Source organism: Mirounga angustirostris, unplaced genomic scaffold (assembly GCF_029215605.1).
Source record: "Mirounga angustirostris isolate CCGP_5_RB_7025 unplaced genomic scaffold, mMirAng1.0.hap1 SCAF_7, whole genome shotgun sequence".
Lineage (NCBI taxonomy): Eukaryota > Metazoa > Chordata > Mammalia > Carnivora > Phocidae > Mirounga > Mirounga angustirostris.
This window is the reverse complement of record NW_026991715.1, coordinates 122,475,730-122,495,632: the sequence shown is the minus strand read 5'-3', so window position 1 is coordinate 122,495,632 and position 19,903 is coordinate 122,475,730. Positions and strand designations below refer to the sequence as shown.

Genomic DNA, 19,903 nt, shown 5'->3' with positions numbered 1-19,903 from the left:
TTTTACTAGATTCTATGGTATCTGATGATCAGTGACTAGATATCTGGAATATTTAACAATAAAAATTCCAAAAATCCAATAACGTCTTAACAGCTTAAGAAGCTAAAATTCAGGGCGCCTGGGTGGCTCAGTCGTTAAGCGTCTGCCTTCAGCTCAGGTCATGATCCCAGGGTCCTGGGATCGAGTCCCACATCGGGCTCCCTGCTCCGCGGGAAGCCTGCTTCTCCCTCTCCCACTCCCCCTGCTTGTGTTCCTGCTCTTGCTATGTCTCTCTCTGTCAAATAAATAAATAAAATCTTAAAAAAAAAAAAAAAAGAAGCTAAAATTCAGGAAGTTCTCATTGGGGAAAATATCATGTGAAGTTTCTTCTCAATTAACTCGTTTTAAATATGTTGGCAAAGCACCTGAGTTTGGCCATTGTGTCCAGTACCTGCTTTGTTTCTGACCTTTGGCTTGAGGGAGTGGCTCAGGCTCCTGAGCAGACTGGGGTTTTGTCCTCTTCCAAATGGGCTCCTACATGGCTCCTTGGCATGTTACCCCCTCTCAGTTCTGCATGGGAGAAGATAAGAACTCAACTAAAATCTTAATATTACCATAAAACAGAAAAGCCAGCATTCCAAATCCTAAAATGGTATCTTATTTCACTGGAATTTAAATACATTTTAACAATTAATTCCCAAAAACTTGCTTGAATTTTACAGACTTGCAATTTTAGACAGTTAGATTTATGGCTTGGTTTAGAGATGCATAAAATGGAATACATTTTCCAAAGTATCTTCCTTCTCAAATTCTTTTGAAACTAAGAGACTGTATGTACATTATCTCAGGCAGCAAATTGCCCAGAACCAGGATCTTAATGCAAGACTTAACCTTCACAAATCATCTTACCTCCTTCACTTTCCCTTTGACTGTGGGGAAAAAAGTGCCTACGGTGTTACTTGCTGAGTTCCCTCTTGGTGACAGGCTTTGTGCTAGATGTTGAATATACATTATTATATCATTTAGTCTGCTCAATAACTTCATGCAGAATTCAATATTCTCCCATCTTAAAAAAAGCAAATTAAAAAAAAAAAAAAAAAGCAAATTAAATTCCTAAAGTTTAACTAAAATAGCTGAGTCACCCTGGAAGTAAAGTCTTCATGGAGACTTGAACTCAGAGCTGCAATTCAAAGGCTGTGTTCTCCCTCCAACACCACACAGTTCAAGGAGGTAGACAGACTGTTAAGCCAGGAAGCCTGCTGCAAAACTTTCACCAATGTTGAATTAAACATAGCACTTCATTCCACTATAAACATGGACCAGTAGTCACTAGTAGCCTCAGGTATTCAGGTAATTGTAACTTCACCTCCACAGAAATATCAGATATTTTTAAATCACAGTATAGTTGTTGCAGATACCTTAAAATATTATTGGTGCTCATCACTACTATGAAGTTATGAAATCAAATCTGTGCACTAGATCTTGTTTTTAATTCATTAATAAAGCATATATCACAAATTTTCAAAAATTTTGATGACTGTCTTTCAGTAGTATTGGTTTTCTTTGAGATTTTAAGTGTTTGATTTTATGCATTAAAAATACTATTCTGGGGGCGTCCAACTCTTGGTTTTGGCTCAGGTCACGATCTCAGAGCGTGAGATGGAGCCCCATGATGGGCTCCATGCTCAGCGAGGAGTCTGCTTGAGATTCTCTCCTCTCCCTCTGCCCCTCCTGCTCATGTGTGCTCTCTCTCTCCCTCTCAAATAAATAAATCTTAAAAAAATAAAAATAAAAATACTATTTTGTCAAGGGACTGACCCAAAGGCTTCACAAGACTGCCCCAAAGTTCATGGCACTAATAAGATTAAGAACACCTACCTAAAGCCATATAATTAGAAATATTTGAATAAGTAATGACATACAAACTGGTTTTGTTTATTGTATTTTGACTGAACTAAGACATCAATTCTACTAATCAGTAATACCCAATCTGGGCATCACATATTTCTCATGGAATTTCTCATAATATATACTCCATGAAAGGATCTCTTTCGATTAACTTAGCAAATCAGCCCTTCACACTTGCGTCATCAGAAGAAACTCAACTGTTCTCTGTTACTCCACCTGTTCCTAGATACCTCACCTTACGCAAGGCAGGTCTGCAATGGGATGTCAAGGACACCAGGAAAGATTTTGTTCCGTTCTTCCTTCCCCCTCCACCAGATTTATGCTAATTATGGATGCCTGTACTCTCTTTAGGAATTTAGGGGTTAGGAGAGCCCCTTCAAAAAATTTTGCGTCATTATTAGAGGTAAGATTTCATAGTCAAGTGCCCTCTACGAGGATGATTAACATTCACACAGAGGTATAAAAAGCACCCTCTCTCACAATTTTGCCCTAAACTTTAATGATTCCCTTAATTCTAGTTACAATTTCCAGTTCCTCGGTTTCCCATTTGCCAAACAGGAGTGGTAACACGTGCTCACCGCTCACAGACTGGCTGTGTAGGGAAGACACGACCAGCCTCCTGGGCATCAAATGCTTTGCAGTCAGTCAAGCAAATGTCACATGCCACAGTAAGTGATGGCAAAACCATCTCTTCCTTATGATGGATGTCACCATGGCCTGTCCTTTCCTGCTAATAATGTAGTTCTTCAATCTCTAGGCTTCACACAACACAGGAAGACTGCAATTACATGTGTTTTTAGGCTGACTCATTTTCTAATGGTAACGATCAGTATTTAAGTTAATTAGGAAGATTCTTTTGATGTCCTTTATTTCATTCACAATTAGTCTCCTGCTATATATATATATATTTGTTTTTTTTAAATAAACTCCCAGCCAGTGATGGGAGGAGAAGGAATCATTTTACTATCCTCAACTTCATCTGCTGTCAGAGAATTGCTCACCGAAGCGCCTAAACAGTGTTTGAGTTACTCTGAGCTGCCTTGGATAATGGAATTCTGAATCCATGTCCAGAATGGGTACTTGATTGAGAAAGGTCAAAAGTCCCTTTCTCTCGGTTTTGGGTCAATTCCCTCTTTCAACCAAGTCCTATTAAAGTTCAAGTTGAATTTCCAGACTCTAGCACCTTGGCACAGATGACTTTAGCCATTAGCCAACTTCAGAGAACAAGGCCCTAAGGGAATGGACAAAGAGATGGGTAAAATTAGATGATACACAAAGCTTGCAGATTCTGCTGGAGAAGTGTGAGGTGAGGGGTGCTCTTCGGGAAAGAACAGGGATAGGAGGGCCCTACAAAGGTCTGCAAAGGAGGTGAGCCCTCCCAAAGGAAGTCTTCAGCACTTTAACCACTGGCTTTTTAATCAAATGACTGTTTCATAGCTTGAAACAACTTCTCCAGATGAATGTTTTTCCCAACAGGTCACAGAGGCAGAGCTGGGGACTGTCAATGGCAGCCTGGACAAGGAGGATGAGTGTGGTCAGTGGCAAAAACCAAGGTCATATTGGAGAACCATAGGTTCTCCAGGATGGCCTGTGACTGGAATTCAGATAGTCATTCAGTCAACATTGAAGGCAAATCCATTCAAGCTACAGAGAATCCTAAGGAGTGATCCTTCCCCAGAAGGTGCTCACCATCTTGGATGGGAATGAAATGTTCCGACCACTCACAGACACTGACAGAGCTGGGGTGAGACTCTGTGAGTGAGATGTCATAGAGCATGGTAAATGGGGCTCACCGAAAGCACGCCTGAGCCCTCAGCAGGAAGCTCCATTTCTATTTAAAGATTACACCACAGATGGAGATCGCTATCTTGTATGTGCGGATGTGGCTGACAAAAAAATAAATAAATGAACAACCTCCTCTTCATTGCCTGTATGTGAAGACTGACATTTGGTTTATAGCTGCAGAAACTGCTTGCTATTCCAGATGTCAGGGGGTTCCATTACTCTACTTCACACACAATTACATGCTGTTCCAGCACAAACACACCCTACCATCCCCACCCCCACATTGCTAAAGCTGTGAACATCCCCCCACCTGCAGTTTGCCATTCCTTCAGAGCTCTAAGCCACAGAGCTATCACCTCCCTGAACTGAACATCTTCTTTCTCTTCTTTGCTTGGTCAGATCCTATTCATCCTTCAAAACCCAGTTGAGCCATGACTGCCACCGTGACGCTTCTATCACTAAAAGTCATTCCTCCTCATTCCTCCTCCGTCACCACATTGGCCTCTTATCTCCACTGTGGCACTGATACAGCATTCAGTTAAGTTGTTTCTTCAAGGGCTTATCCCTCCAAAGAGTAAGCATTATTTTGCAAGCATTTAGAATGGTTCCTGACAAGCCCAGATGTGCACGCGCACACACACGCTGCAATATTACTCAGCCATCAAAAAGAATGAAATCTTGCCATTTGCAATGAAGTGGCTGGAGCTAGACTGCATTATGCTAAGTGAAACAAGTCAGTCAGAAAAAACAATTACCATATGATTTCACTCATGTGTGGAATTTAAGAAACAGTTTAAATAGATGAACATATGGGAACGGGGGGAAAAAAAGGACAGGGAAACAAACCATAAGAGACTCTTAAGGAAAGAAAACAAACCAACAGTTGATTGAGGGACATGGGCGGGGGATGGGTTAAACGGTGATGTGTATTAAGGAGGGCACTTGTTGGGACGAGCACGGGCATTAAATGCAAGTGATGAATTACTAAACTCTACCCCTGGAACCAATATTGAACTATAGGCTCACGAACTAGAATTTAAATAAAAATTTGGAAAAAAAAAAAAGAAAAAAGAATGGTTCCTGACAAATAAATCACTGATGAATTAATGAAGAAATGAATAGCCTACTCCTTGATAAAAACTGTTTTTCGGGTGTCTGGCTGGCTCAGTCGGTTGAGCGTCCAACTCTTGATTTTGGCTCAGGTCATGATTTCTCAGGGTCATGAGATCGAGCCTCGCGTTGGGCTCCAAGCTGAGCAGCGTGTCTGCTTGAGGTTCTTCCTTTCCCTCTGCCTCTCTCCCTCGTGCTCACTCGCGCGCTCTCTCTTTCTCTCTAAAATAAATAAATAAATCTTTAAGAGAGCTGTTTTTCAGCAAGCATCAAAGTAGTGCTGCCATACTGACTGTATTACAACATACTTGGATGACCTAAACTTGTCACTTGAAGCCATTGTTGTAGCTCAGAGATGAAGCTGTGAAGTAAAGGATGAGAGGTTGGGTGCATATCTGTTACCTGAAGAAGCCTCAGAATTCTTAGAAAAAATAAGACAGAGCTTCTCCTCTACAGACTTGCGGTTTACTCTATAACTTGATTTACTCATGGTCACAGACTCAACCTCAAAGACCAGAGGCCACTCTGAGCAAGGCCACTCTGAGCTTGATTCAGGTCAGCGAAAGCAGCATCAGTAACAGCCCTCCTCACCTCTAACGTGTACCCATCACTACCCTGAAGCAAGAGAGAAATTCAAGTCTTCGTCAGTCCTTGCCAAACATTACTGAACACTCCAAATACCCACCCCTGCACTCCATCATCAGCTGGTGGAATCCTAAGCACTTATACTTGGAAAGGATCTAGCAATCACCTGTTCTGACTCACCCCCAAAGTAGGAACCTACTCCATTCCATTTAGAGCAGACGGTCGCCAACATCTGCTTAAAAACGTCTACAACCAAGAAGCTCCTTACTCTGTGAGGTATCTATGAAACTCTCTGAGCAGCTGCAGAGCTTAATGAGCAACTGTAGAGCTTAATGAGCAAATACCCATAAAGCACATAGTACCTGGCACACAGTAATTCCTCAGTACATGTTATTGACATTTTTTATCATTATCAACTCTCAAACCCTTTTTATTTCACTGACAATCCCTTTAAGATACAAAACAATGTACAAGTGAGCAAAACGTTATGTCTAGTACACTTCAGTTTATATAAAATATGAAGAATCTACATAAATGTGTGATGATGTGTGTGAGTGTGCATGTGTAACCGTGCTTACAAAGCTTCTTGAAGGAATTCCCAGCTGCCACTGCAGAGGATGCCCACTGTGAGAAACCAAATGTCCACATCAAAGATTCTGTCTCCAGTCCTTTGATGCCAGAAAGGTGCTGGGCTCTGTGCCAAGGGTGAGATGAAAAGCCCTCCCCCTAGTCTTATGCTATACATTGTCACCTGCACCTTGAAACAATACGGCTATATCCAGAGCCCTACAGAATCCATCACTCATCTAAGCTGATCCAAGACACCAGGCAGGGTGTCCTCTTCTTATCTCCAACCTTTCCAAAGCTCGGCTACTAACTTCATTTGGAGAAAACGAATACACATAAAATATTTTCACAAGAGTAAGTAACTATTTCTGTATTGGTAAATTTAGAAATTATCTAAAGGGCACAGTGTTCAGAGATACAGCTCTGGCTAGAACATAAACACCTTTCAACACTGTCACATAGAGCAGTTTAGTTACTGAGAGCCTTAGCTCCCAAATGTATACTTTTCTAATTATGGGCAAAGCTCTGTAATTATAAAACCAACTACCCCAGTCCTGTGGTTTCCCTAACAAAGGAACTCTTTCTACTAAAGGTGTATTCAAGTCTCCAGCTCAAGCAGACACACCTGCAAACTTTGAAATGACAGGTTGGTTTTGCCCTCACCTTCTACCACTGCCATTCAGATCTAAACTCTGAGATTGAAGGGTCAAGTTTCAGTCAGAACTTAAATCCTGGGTTTTATGTTGGTTTTTCCCAGGAATTTCTGCAAAAAGCTCATGGCCTGGAAATGGGATCTTAGTTTGACCATCCAGTCATCTAAAATTTATTCATTAGTTCATTAAATAACATTTTGAGTACCTGTTTTGCATGAACCATATACCCTACTATTGCGTTCCCCCTGGATATATTTCAATTTACAGAATACCTCTATGAAGTGTGGGAAATCATGAATAGTTCTCTTCCTGCCAATTCCATTCATATCATGTGTGGCTTATTTTTCATGACATGAGATTTTTTCTGAATTCGAGACGGAAATCAATGCAAAGGTGCAGTATGTCTAGTTTGTTACTATTACATAAGAGGAAAAGACTATACATAAGCACATGCTCATATAGACATGACATACTTCTGCAAGGCATGGTGTTACTAATGTCTCTGAGAGAAAGTAGGTAGCTTAGTGATAAGGTAAAATCCTAGGTGATAAGACAAAAACAAAGTAAAATCCTGTTTCTGTCCTTGGTGCCTGAAGAAGCGAATATTGAAAAGCAAGTACATGCTTATCACTGTATGTTTTACACTTTTTCAATCTTGAATTATATCCATGTGTTGAGCATTCAAAAAATCATAAGCATTGCACAACACTGACATAATCTCAGTAAGTTTAGAGTTAACTTTTGAATAAAAAAATTCTGAGGTCAGCTCTTTCTTGACATAGAGATTCTTAGATTTTTGTTTGGTCTCCTATCAGTAACAAGTCTATCTCCAGCCCACCAGAGAAATTACCAGATCCTCACTTACTGTAAATAACTGAGTGTATTCCTTTCCTATTGCCAATGTAAAAAATCACCACAAACAGTGTCTTAAAACAATGCAAATTTATTATCTTACAGTTCTGGAGGTCAGAAATCTGGCAGGGGTCTCATAGGACTAAAATCAAAATGTAGCAGGTTGCAATTCTTTCTTGAGGTTCTAGAGGAAGAATCCATTTCTTTGTCTTTTCCAGTTTCTAGAAGGTGCCCACAATTGTAGGCTTGTGACCCCTTCCATCTGTAAAGCCTGCAATGGTGTCAGTCAAATCTTTCTCGTATTTCATGACTCTAATGCTGACTTTTCTGACTCCCAATTCCACTTTTAAGAACCCTTATGGTTACATTGGGCCCAGCCAAATAATTCAGGATAATCTCCCAATTTTAAGGTCAGCTCATTAGAAATCTTGACTTCAGGGGCACCTGAGTGGCTCAGTCGGGTAAGTGTCAGCCTTCAGCTCAGGTCATGATCCCGGGGTCTTGGGATCGAGCCCCACATCAGGCTCCCTGCTCAGTGGGGATCCTGCTTCTCCCTCTCTCCCCTACTCATGCTCTATTTCTTGCTATCTCTCTCTCAAATAAATAAATGGAATGTTTTAAAAAAAATCTTGATTCCATCTGCAGCCTTGATTCCGTGCCATGTAACAACATACCCACAGGCTCCAAGATTAGGACACAGACATCTCTGGGTGGCCACTCTTCTGCCTACGACAGTAAATAGGTTACACAGCTAGCTAGCTAGATACGTACATACATACATACATACATACATACATACATACAGTTTCTGAAGAGATATAGCCTCCTCCATGGGATGGCTTTTTATGTTATAAAACATAACATTCAAAATCCTTGTCTGAAACAGGTGCTGTCGGATTCCTTTGGCACTGTTGGGAGCCATTCCAAGACAAATGAGGAAGTAGCGGAGATAGTCTATTAATATATGCTCTGACTTCTTGGTTTCAGATCCCAGGTCGACCAGTTAAATGGTGTGACTTGTACCTCAGTTTCCTCATTCACAGAATGAAGTCAGTATTAGTACCTATATCATAGGGTTGTTGTTAAGGCTTAAACAAGTTACTACCATTTAGAACAGCGCCAGCACATAATAAGTACTCGATACATGCTACTTAGTTTGACTCCGCCAGACTCAGAGTGCTCACAAAGGAATCCCTTCCAAGACCCAGAAATGGCCAGCCCCAAAGCAAAAATCCTGTCTCCGTCCTAGGAGCATTGAGAAGAAAATATTGACGGTGTTTTAAAATCCACCTTGCTATCTAGTTTTTTCCCTTTTTCCTTTTGGTTTTAAAAAGGAAAGTTAAAGTAGAACATCAGGGAAGAACCTGGTGATCCTACTGGTTTCTGCTATGGGTTACATGGATTGAGCTAGACAGTCTTTGCCCTCAAGGAAATTGCCACACAGTGGGTAGGTAGAACAAAGACAGAACATCATTAAGCAAATTTAACAAAAAGTTAATTTCTACAGCCCCAGATAAGTTAAATCTAAGAAAGCAAAGGAAGTGGTTCTCCATTTTGTTCTGTTTGCCTCCCAATGTCTTAAATCTAAAAGGTCTGTATAGCAATTCTCATTGCTAACATCAAGGAAACAGAACACAAGTGTCAATCAAGGTAACTGCTTTGGAACTGTAACCACACAATTGGACCAAACTACCTTTCATCAGTCTTTCGGTAAATTTTTCCTCTAGTTTCTAGGGACTGTTTCTAGGAAAGAGCTAAAAAGATAGCTAATTCATCCCTCTGGACTCATTATGCTAAAGGATTATCCAATGCACGAAGCTCAAAGACAATTGCAAGAGCACATGGTATCTTAGTTCAACAACTAAGCACTGTTTAAAACATAAAGATTATACTGAAAACCCTTTGGAGTTTTACTATTAGAATGTTGTTAACAGCCTATCCTCATTCCTGCAAAATTACTGCCAAATTGGAATCAGTAAATCTCTATTTATTCTCCTTTCAAGTACTCTGGTAGCCACTCCAGCATATAATTTAAAGCACTAAGAAAACTGATGATACCTGAATGTCAACACCATGGAAAAGGAGTGCATACTTGCTGTTCTGTACTTCATCATGATTGCCAAATGAAATTCAATTTTATGTTATCAAATACAGTGATTTCTCTCAATATGATAAACTATGTAACTAATGATCTAAGGAGAAATTAAATACTGCCTGCTAAGTATACTACTACAATCTGATTAAATCCAGTCTTCAGCCAATCCATAATTTCCATTACCCCTATGAAAATTTTCTGGACTAGCAGTCTTTTAAGTTTTCTGTAAGCAAGATGAATTTTCCTTCAATGTGAATAAGATAGCTAGAGTCTATGAAACAAACATTTGGTAGAATCTGTCTATAGCTCCATTTACAAATATCAAAGTTATAAGGCATATTAGTTGGTAATGTCACATTTATTGGAATTTATGTCATATCAGATTATAAGTACCTTTTGGAAAGCTTTTTATTTTTTATTTTTATTATTTTTAAGTAGGCTCCACCCCCACCCAATGCAGGGCTTGAACTCATGACCCTGAGATCAAGACCTGAGCTGAGATCAAGAGTCTGATGCTTAACCAACTGAGCCACCCAGGGGCGCCCCAGATTATAAGCACTTTTAAGTGAAAAACATTTTTCCTCTTTGCTCAGAAATTGTCCAACTCTCCTGGTTCAGTGAGGAGAGAAGCAGAGCTTTATTAAAGAGGCTGAGAGCCTAAACCAAATGAGATACTGGGTAACCACAGCAGAACCCCTCATTCTGACTGTTTTATTATTATTGTTGTTGTTGTTATTGCTATTATTTGGGTCAACTTATTTGGTCAAATTGAGTTTTTGATGAAATAAAAAAAAATAACACCTGAATTTTTGCATTCATTCAAGAAACATTAAACATCACCCACTAAGCGTCAGGCACTATGCTAAGAACTAGGGATACATACCTAAGGGACATGGCCAAAGAGAGGCATTATCGGGATTCCAAATATTGGGCAATGGCTAAAAGTGGGTGCTTGAGAGCAGCTGAAATGTCTGTTGAAGAAAAGAAGTGCCGTATTCCGGGCGTAGGGCCCAGCCACCTAATTTTTTAAAAGACAGAAGATTTCAAAGAATTGCTGTTAAAAATAATTGCAAATTAATGAAAAAAATTTGAAGACAAGGCAAAGATACACAGCATACAAGACAAGCCCAAGAAGAAAGTGGTCAGCAAATAACAAAAACTAAAGAATGATCGGGCACAAAGAAACCCAGAGTAGAAACTTCTGATGATGAATGAGAATCTTGGGAAAAGTAAATCTGATGACTTTGAGTATGTCAGTCTCATCTGACTGTGTTTATAAAAAGGCAAAAAATGATGAACTTGGGATTGTTTCCCCTCATATTGCAATCAATAGAAACTTCCTTTTCGCAATGAGACTTTAAACAATTAGGAAAACATTTTGGTTTCCAGCTAATGGATTTAATAGTGATTGCCATTTCAGGAAAAGCACTTCATCCAATTGTAGACATGCCAAAGGTGGAAGAGAGGAGAGCAGAAGAAGCATAAAGTGTACTAAAGGCCCTCACAGCTGGCTTTGAGTCACTGAGAAAATAATATTCTTCCTCTAATAATCCCTTAAAGACTTGGATTTGCTTTCATTCGGGATGAGAATGTGCTGGCCTAAGAACAACTGTTGTTTCAGCACTTGAGCATCAGGGAGCTAGATGTTCTATTCATTGTACTGATGCCAGGCATTCCTAAGTAATATGTGAGCTGACCTTGAGAAAATATGTATATACTGCAGGCTCAGATGCTTAGATACCGGTTTCTAGTTAATGGCATATTCAAACCTCCCACATTTTTTCCTTCTGCTCATCATCCTAGGGTCTTGAAATATTTTCTTATTCCCTCGCTCTTCACCAGAGAGCAAAGTTGGCCAGAGAAAGGACACATACACACATACACAAAGTTGGCCACAGACATCTGGAGTACCTAAGTAATCTGTAAGTTTGGAGCCTGCTTTTCCAGAATTAACTGTCACATTTGCCTCCACGAGCACCATATTATTTTAAATATGCTGAATTTATGGTCTTGCTTTGTGGAGGCATCGATATTTCAATTGACCTACAAACGTTGAGTATACAAAAATTTGCTGGGGCGCCTGGGTGGCTCAATCATTAAGTGTCTGCCTTCAGCTCAGATCATGATCCTAGGGCCCTGGGATCAAGCCCCGCATCAGGCTCTCTGCTCAGCGGAGAGCTTGCTTCTCCCTCTCCCACTCCCCCTGCTTGTGCTCCCTCTCTCACTGTGTCTCTCTCTGTCAAATAAATAAATAAAATCTTTAAAAAAAATTTGCTATAAATACTGACATTAATATGATATAGGAGAATGATAATTAAGATTGGGTTAAATATAATGGATTATATTTATGGATTAAAAATAACTGGCATTGAATCAATAAGGCACATTCATGCATTATGTATTTGCTAAGCTAATTTCTTGTTTAGTTCCTTAACATAATATTCAAGTGTCCCCTCTATTTTGTGTTATTGGATTATGCCATTTGCTGTGTGAATAAACTGTACTTTTAATTACAATGTAAGAACTTCTATAGTGTGAAATTTAAAGTTTTGAAAAGCAAAATGTAATACACAATTCCCTTTTAGGATATTCTGTCAATTAGGAATAGTTTGAAGGGGGCGCCTGGGTGGCTCAGTCATTAAGCATCTGCCTTCAGCTCAGGTCATGATCCCAGGGTCCTGGGATCGAGCCCCACATTGGGCTCTCTGCTCCATGGGAAGCCTGCTTCTCCCTCTCCCACTCCCCCTGCTTGTGTTCTCTCTCTCGCTGTCTCTCTCTCTCTGTCAAATAAATAAAATCTTAAAAAAAAAAAAAAAAGGAATAGTTTTAAGTGCAAATAACAGAAAACTTGATTAGTGGGCTTAAGCCACAAGGACATTATTTAACAAAAAGACCAGAGAAAAACCATCCCAATGTTGAATCAGTGGCTCAATGATGTCATCAAGAATGCAGGCTCCTTCAGATCTTCTGTTCAACCATCCCTGGTATGTATTTAATATTTTTCCTCAAGGTATAAGATAACTGTCAAAGCATCCTGTTCTCATATAACATCACATAACAATAGGACTTTCCTAACGTATTACTTAAAGATTATTTTCCAAAACAGGTTCATATGCCCATTCCAACAAGTCACTGGCAAGGAACAACAAGACTGTCATAATTGCTTTACACCAAATGTGACTGACACCCAGGGGCAGGGTACATTGGCACGGAAGGTAAGTCGCCAATAGAGTCTGCCCCATGCGTGGCCCTTCTGAAGCCAAGCATGTAATGGAGACCCTTCTATGCAACTAAATGGTGACTTTCTGAGTCTTGCACGCTAGAATCAAAGCTGAAAAGATGCTTATTGGCTTTGGCATTGGAGTGTCCCCCATGATTTATCTCATGTCAACAGTAGGAAACAAATGCTGTCCACTCTCCCCAGCTGGGATTTGGCAAGGATGAGAGGTGAAGCAAAGAGACAAGAAGTGAAGAGCATCTTCATTTTTGCAGATGGAAACTGAAAAAAATTATGAAGTCTTAGGTCTAAAAATTTCACCAAGAACCCAAGATAACATTTTCTTCTACTAACTGTCCTGGGTAGACCACAGGAACTCTGAAGTAAGGGTCAGAACACTGCTTCAATGCTAAGATCAAAGAGCATAGGAACGACATCTACCCTTATCACCATAAATCATCTTCCTGACATTAAGTCTCTTGTAAAATAGGAAGTAAGGGGTCAAATTTCTGGGTTAAACAATGGCCGCTACTAAATATACATATACAGCAAAGTATTCAAAAACTGCTTTAGAGCTTAAATCTGGCAATTTGGCCTACTGAGAAAGAGCTTTCTAGATTTGCCATCAGAATGTACTAAAGGGAAAGAAAACAAAATATGAAATTAAAGCCGTAATCAGCTTAATGCTATCTGTTCATGATTGCCATTCCCGTCATCAGCTGAATTAGCAAAATTCCGGACTGCATGACTCCAAGCTTCAAATGACTTAGGACTGATAGTCAATAATGCTGTGTAGTGGAAAGTGGTTCACTGAGTTGACCAGCAGTGAGCCTTCAGGAAAGCTACTTCAACTATATGGGTCTCGGTTTCCTTATCTATAAAATTATAAAAACAAAGTCCATGCTACAGGGTTGGAATGGGACCAAGTCAAATAAAATAAAGGATGCCCAATTATCATCATATTGATATAGCAGGTTAAGTTCTTTTTATTTATTGTTTAGTTTTTAGTTTTTTGAGAGTGAGAACATCTTAAGCAGGCTCCACGCCCAGCAAGAAGCCCTACCTGGGGCTCGATCTCACCATCCTGAGATCATGAGCTGAGCAGAAATCAAGAGTCAGAAGCTTAACTGACTGAATCACCCAGGCACCCCAGGTTAAGTTCTTTTTAGAAACATCTTAAATATACGGGACACTAAAGAAAACAAATATGTGGGGAATGAAAAGCCAAGAAAAGGATCTTCGTGCAACACACTGTTGTACCAATTTATTTTTTCCAATGCAGTGGTTTTTATCCAGACTGTCATAGTATCCCATAGGACCTGTTAGCTACAAATTACAGATATTTCATATAAGTCAAGAAACTGAAGAACAAAAATGACATGAAATCCCAATGCAAGTCTATAAGCCAAATGTGATTAGAAAAATTTTGACATTTAGCCTGATAGTCAAAATAAATCTCTGAAATGTAAGCAAATGCTTAGGAATTTACGTATTAAGCCATTTGGCATTTCATTTTCTTGTCCCTTACAGACAACATCAACTGGGATATAATTGACACATTGTAGGAAAAAATGAACAAACACTCTTGCCATTTTCTATGTCTCTGGTACTTTCTAACTTTGTCTTTGTCTCAGTTTTTATGTCTGTAACCCACAACTCCCCCCCGACACACACACATACGTTTGGACTACGCAGCTAGGCATTTATTTAGGGAGAAGGTCGGGGGCACCTGGATGGCCCTGACTGTAGAGCATATGACTCCTGATCTTGGGGTTGCAGGTTCAAGCCCCACATTGGGTGTAGAGATTACTTTTAAAAAGAGAGAGGGAAGGCCAGGAGGCCAGGTCAGTTGCAAAGTAACCCATTGACAGCTCCCTCTCTGGCTTTAAAGCCCTCTAGTGTATATGGGTATGTGTGTGTAGGCAATATGCTCTCATTTTCCTACTTTCCTCCTTAAGTGCTACCTCAAGTGTTTACTTTAGTCCACAAGAGATAGGCAGGTAGGGAGGGAAGATAATTTCCAATATAAGATACTAGTTCCTTATATCCAAAGGTTATCCTCCTAGTGCCACCATTTGAATACTGTCTCTGCTTTATTTCTCTGGTTGGTAATTTACATACCACATTCCTCCTTTTCTCAAAACTGACAGATTTTCTCTAAGCTACTATTTCACTTATTATCTGCAACTGATCCTTAGCAGACATCTTCAGAATCAAATTTTTATTTTCTACCATTTTTAATTACCTACAGTTCTACTATTTTAACTTTTTTTTTCAACTTTCTGCTTTTTCCCTGATTAGAGGCATGAGTTCCTCAATAAAGTCCATTTTCTCATTCTCATTCTTAAACACTAGGTGTACTTGTGGTGATACCTCTTCCCTTGTTGACTCCAAATTAGATTTTTTTTTAAATTAGGCATGCACCCTTTAGATACGTACCCTTGAGAACAGATGGGTGCCAGAGTCTGCAATGCATATGAGAAAAAAAAATTGAGAGAAAGTTATTATATACATTTTCTTAGGATCCTAGAAATTTATATTGAGAAGGCATCAGGATCACCTATTTTATAGAACACCCACCCCAATCTATAACATGTTAGAGTAAATGGGGAAATTCAAAAGACATATTTACAGAGTATATATATTTACAAGATAATGTCAATCATCCACAAAAGACAACTGATCCTGAATCAGGATCGGGATGGTTCTACTTTTCTAAACAGTCACAGCCTTCAAGTGATGTTTTTCCAACGAGATGAAATGTAAAGAGAAAAAAAATGCATTTCTTTCTTTCCCTTCCTTCCTTCCTCTCTTTTTCATTTAGAGAAAATAAGGAAGCAAAGGAGTCTGTCAACAGATTGAATCTCTTCAGGCAATTCTTCTTAAAGGTAATGAGATTGTTTCAGATGCTCATGAGAGGAAAAAACGAGAGAACCTTTGGTTCAGACACACTTTCCCAAGCCATTGCCTTTAGTTCTATGAGAAGAGACTTTTCAATTTCACAATCTGCATCAACCACCTATTCTGTGCCAGGCCCTGAGCTAGGGCTTGGGAAGAATAATACATAGTCATGTCTCTAATGAGTTCCCACTTTGGAAGGAGAAACAAACACATGAAATAATAATTAAAATACCATGTGCTGAGAAGCATAACAGAGGTACAGGCCAAGTGTTCAGGGCTCATAGAAAGTTCTTCCAGCTGAAGTCAGGGAAGGCTTCCCAGAGGCAATGGTACATTACAGAGAATAAATAATAAAGAACAAAATGGATACCAACAAGTCCTAGTTCTCCCTCCTAGTTGCCCCAGAATAATTCTGCAGAGAGCAGCCCAACAGCATATTTCTGTAGGATGAATCATGAGAGTGCTAGGCAATTGCCACTCCTAATAGCATTTCTAAGGAAAGCAATTAACTAGCAATTTTCCTTTATTATTTCACTCATCCACATAATTAAATATTCTCAACATACTTATTTCGTAGTACTTTATGAAGAATGATAACACTATCTATTGTATACTAATGATAATATAATTAGGCACCAGTTTCATATGCTTTGATGTATTCTTTCAAAAAATTACCCTAAAATACAAGTTTAATGTGAGGTTAAGATTGCACTAAATCTCTTCTCCCAAGACACTACTGCTTGTCTTTATTTCACATGGGGAAATATCTTGAAGCCTTGCTTATTCTAGTTTTCAAGGAAAATTTAAAGGTTTATATGGATATATTTAAAGTGTCACTGGTCCCTCAAAATCACTCCCAAGGGATTTTGTCAGTTTTCCCATTTTGTTTTCCAATATATGATTACTGTCACTGTGCTGTATTTATTATACTACATAAACATGCACACATATATATGCACATCCCTATGTACAAAACTTTTGTACATGTTATATATTTTATATACACAAACATATACGTGTATGGTTATACATACAATGCATATATATATATATATATAATAAAAAACCTTTAACCTTGACTCAAATCTCATCTCTATGTCTTACAAATATCAAAAGTTATTTTTCCTCAATCCCTTTCCTGAAGTCTTCATGTGCCAAGATAAAAATGTTCAACTCTAGATATGGTTTCCTTAGAGTATGGACTATGAGGCACATCCTGACTCCACTATTGAACCTTATGTATATGATTTTAAATTCACTTTTCTAAAAGTAAGGAGGAGTACATTTATTTCATTTACTTTCACCATCATTTATGCAGTTTCAGGCCATGCTGAAACCTACTTCAGGGTAGCAGAGCAAGCCTTATAATAAAACAAACTGGTCCCAGTTAATAATTATACATACAGCTTGGCCCTTTCTATGCTAATATCTCTTATGAGAATTTTCTTTGAAAGTTACAACCTCCTGCTTTTTGAGGCAAATCAAAGCCAATTCTTGGTGTGCTCGATGTTTTAAGAGATGACTTAACATTTCCAGTAATAATATTTCCCTTATATACAACATTCTTGTTTTCAATGCATTTTTATAACTAGCTTCCTATTTATGCCCACAAGAGTTTACATGATCAGGTGAAGGAATTTAAGATACAAACCCCTTAAAAGTCAGGAGGTAAGCTTTAAAATAGCTATATTAAAGGCTGTGTTATACCAACTTCTGAACATGACATGGTTACATTTGGAGGAAAGCAAAACCAAGGATTTGCCTTAGGTGATGATCAGTCTTTTGTAGGACTGAGACCAAAGTCCCTCTGACTCCTCACTCATCAAAACACACTGCCTCTGTCCTTTTCAAACATACACCTTGTGTACAGAATTACAACTTCGGTGCTATGCCAAAGCTCATGTGCCACTTTCTTCTAGTTTGCAAACACTATAAGACAGTTGAATCCACAAATCTCTTAAGCTGGCTTTGGGCTCAAGCAAGCTGGCCACGGCTGTGCTGAAAACTTTCTGGTGGGATTTTTTTTAATTTGTTTTGTGCAGAATTATCATTAAGGTCGATGCATAACTACCTGTCCAAGCAAGTCATTTACCTGTGCAGTGGCTTAACAAAAATTAGGCTGTATCATTCTTTAAATACCTCATTACTCAGTGCTGCTGATGCTCCTTTGTCATTAACCATAAGCCACCTGGGATTTTACAGCTCTGCTGTATATTGCTGGTTGCCTCACAAGAATAGAGGCACATAAGCATAATTAAAGACTTATTTATTAATGTCATGCAGAAGTGTGGGGTGTACGCTTTACAGAACATTTTGTCTTAAGAGAGGAGGTCGGTTTTTCCAAAAGCCTAACTCATAAGCTTCCATGCTTTTGAACACTAGCAATCAAGCATGAACACTGAGCTACGACAAATGTGATTCCTGAGAGTGCTGTCTCTATCTGCTTTTGCCTATAAACATGCAATTGCTTTTTTTAAAATAAGAATGTAAAAAGGAAGATTATCAAACATGAAAGATTTACCACCAATCCCAAATCAGAATGTAAGCTCTGGTTTTATTAAAAAGGATTTCTACGTAACAGTTACTAACATTTTAGCATTCCTCTCCCCCTCACCCTTCACCGTTTGTCAACTCCTTCACAATATCCCTTATTTTCTTATGTTTCTCATATCAAGAGAAACAGCGGAATGAACCATTCTCAAGGTTTACTCCTGTAGAACACTGAGGTTCCAAGAGATGGACAGAGACATCATTTTTTTTTTTTTAAGATTTATTTACTTGAGAGAGAGGGAGAGATAGTCTTAAGCAGACTCCGCACTGAGCATAGAGCCTGATGCAGGGCTTGATCTCACAACCCTGAGAACACGGCCTGAACTGAAACCAAGAGTCAGACACTTAAACCAACTGCACCATCCAGCCACCCGCAGAGACATCTTTTTAAATCAAATCTGGGTGGTTTTAAGACTTTCACAAGGTGGGACAATTCATGGATTGATTTTTCTCAGTAGAATGTGTTTGCATTTTTCTTAAAAGTTTGACATACCTGTAGCTCATCTACACTAGAATTTGGTATGAGATGATATCTATTGCATGAACTGATATTCTTAGTTGTTTTAAGTTTAATATAACAATGGTTCATAATGTTCTACAAAGATGATTATGACTTTCAGGAGTTCTGTTACATGAGCCAGTTTGGGCTTCTAAATCTTCTTCCTGCATCCAATTCCTCCCAGAATCATCTTCCTAAAGGACCTCTGATCTCATTCCTCTATGAAAACCTTTAATTGGCTTGCTGTTGTTTGTTGCACAAAATCCAAACCTCTGAGCAGAGCTCAGGGGTCCTTTCAGCTATACTACGGTGCACTGATTTTACAAAAATAAACTTCCCCTACTTCACACTGTAAGGCTTGATATGCATGTGTATGTGTGTGTTTATACACAAAGTCATACCACACAATACACACTTGGGGGGGGCATTTTCATTCATAATACAATATATACCCGGAATCTATATGATTTATTTTTGCAAAGAAGCCATGTTTAATTACATATTATATTCTGAACCAAGAAACTTACACGAAATAAATTACATGCCTACAGTAATAGGTAAGAAAATGAAGTTGAAGATATATATCTTAGGATTCCTGGATATAATAAAATTATCCTTTAGGTCAAATAAGAAACATGACCAAACAGTGTAATTGTAGATCACCTAAGGGACTGATGCCTATATAACACATAGGAGCACTCTATTCCATAATATTTTTTTTTAAAGATTTTATTTATTTATTTGACAGAGAGAGCCACAGCGAATGAGGGAACACAAGCAGGGGGAGTGGGAGAGGGAGAAGCAGGCTTCCTGCAGAGCAGGGAGCCTGATGCGGGGCTTGATCCCAGGACCCCAGGATCATGACCTGAGCCAAAGGCAGATGCTTAATGACTGAGCCACCCAGGCGCCCCTATTCCATAATATTTTAACTAAAATTAATATGCAGGGGCACCTGGGTGGCTCAGTCAGTTAAGCATCTGCCTTCGGCTCAGGTCATGATCTCGGGGTCCTGGGATCGAACCCCACGGCTCCCTGCTCAGCAGGAAGTCTCTTTTCCCTCTCCCTCTGCTGTTCCCTCTACTCGTGGTCTCTCTTTCTCTCTATCAAATAAATAAATTTTAAAAATCTTTTTTTAAAAATTTATAAAAATAAAATTAATATGCAGGCTATAACAAACACTAAATTGCTTTAATTTATACATT

At 39.0% G+C, this 19,903-nt stretch overlaps 1 long non-coding RNA gene across 2 annotated transcripts in view; it reads right to left on the bottom strand.

Annotated features, from left to right (window-relative positions):
• LOC135365440 (uncharacterized) overlaps positions 1 to 19,903 on the bottom strand; it is a 105,989-nt gene that overhangs the window by 448 nt on the left and 85,638 nt on the right. Inside the window, exon 3 of one of the 2 annotated variants that reach the window (XR_010413298.1) lies at positions 431 to 549. This is a non-coding gene — a long non-coding RNA (uncharacterized LOC135365440). The remainder of the gene's footprint in view (positions 1 to 430; positions 550 to 19,903) is intronic. The other variant, XR_010413299.1, reaches the window with a different exon arrangement.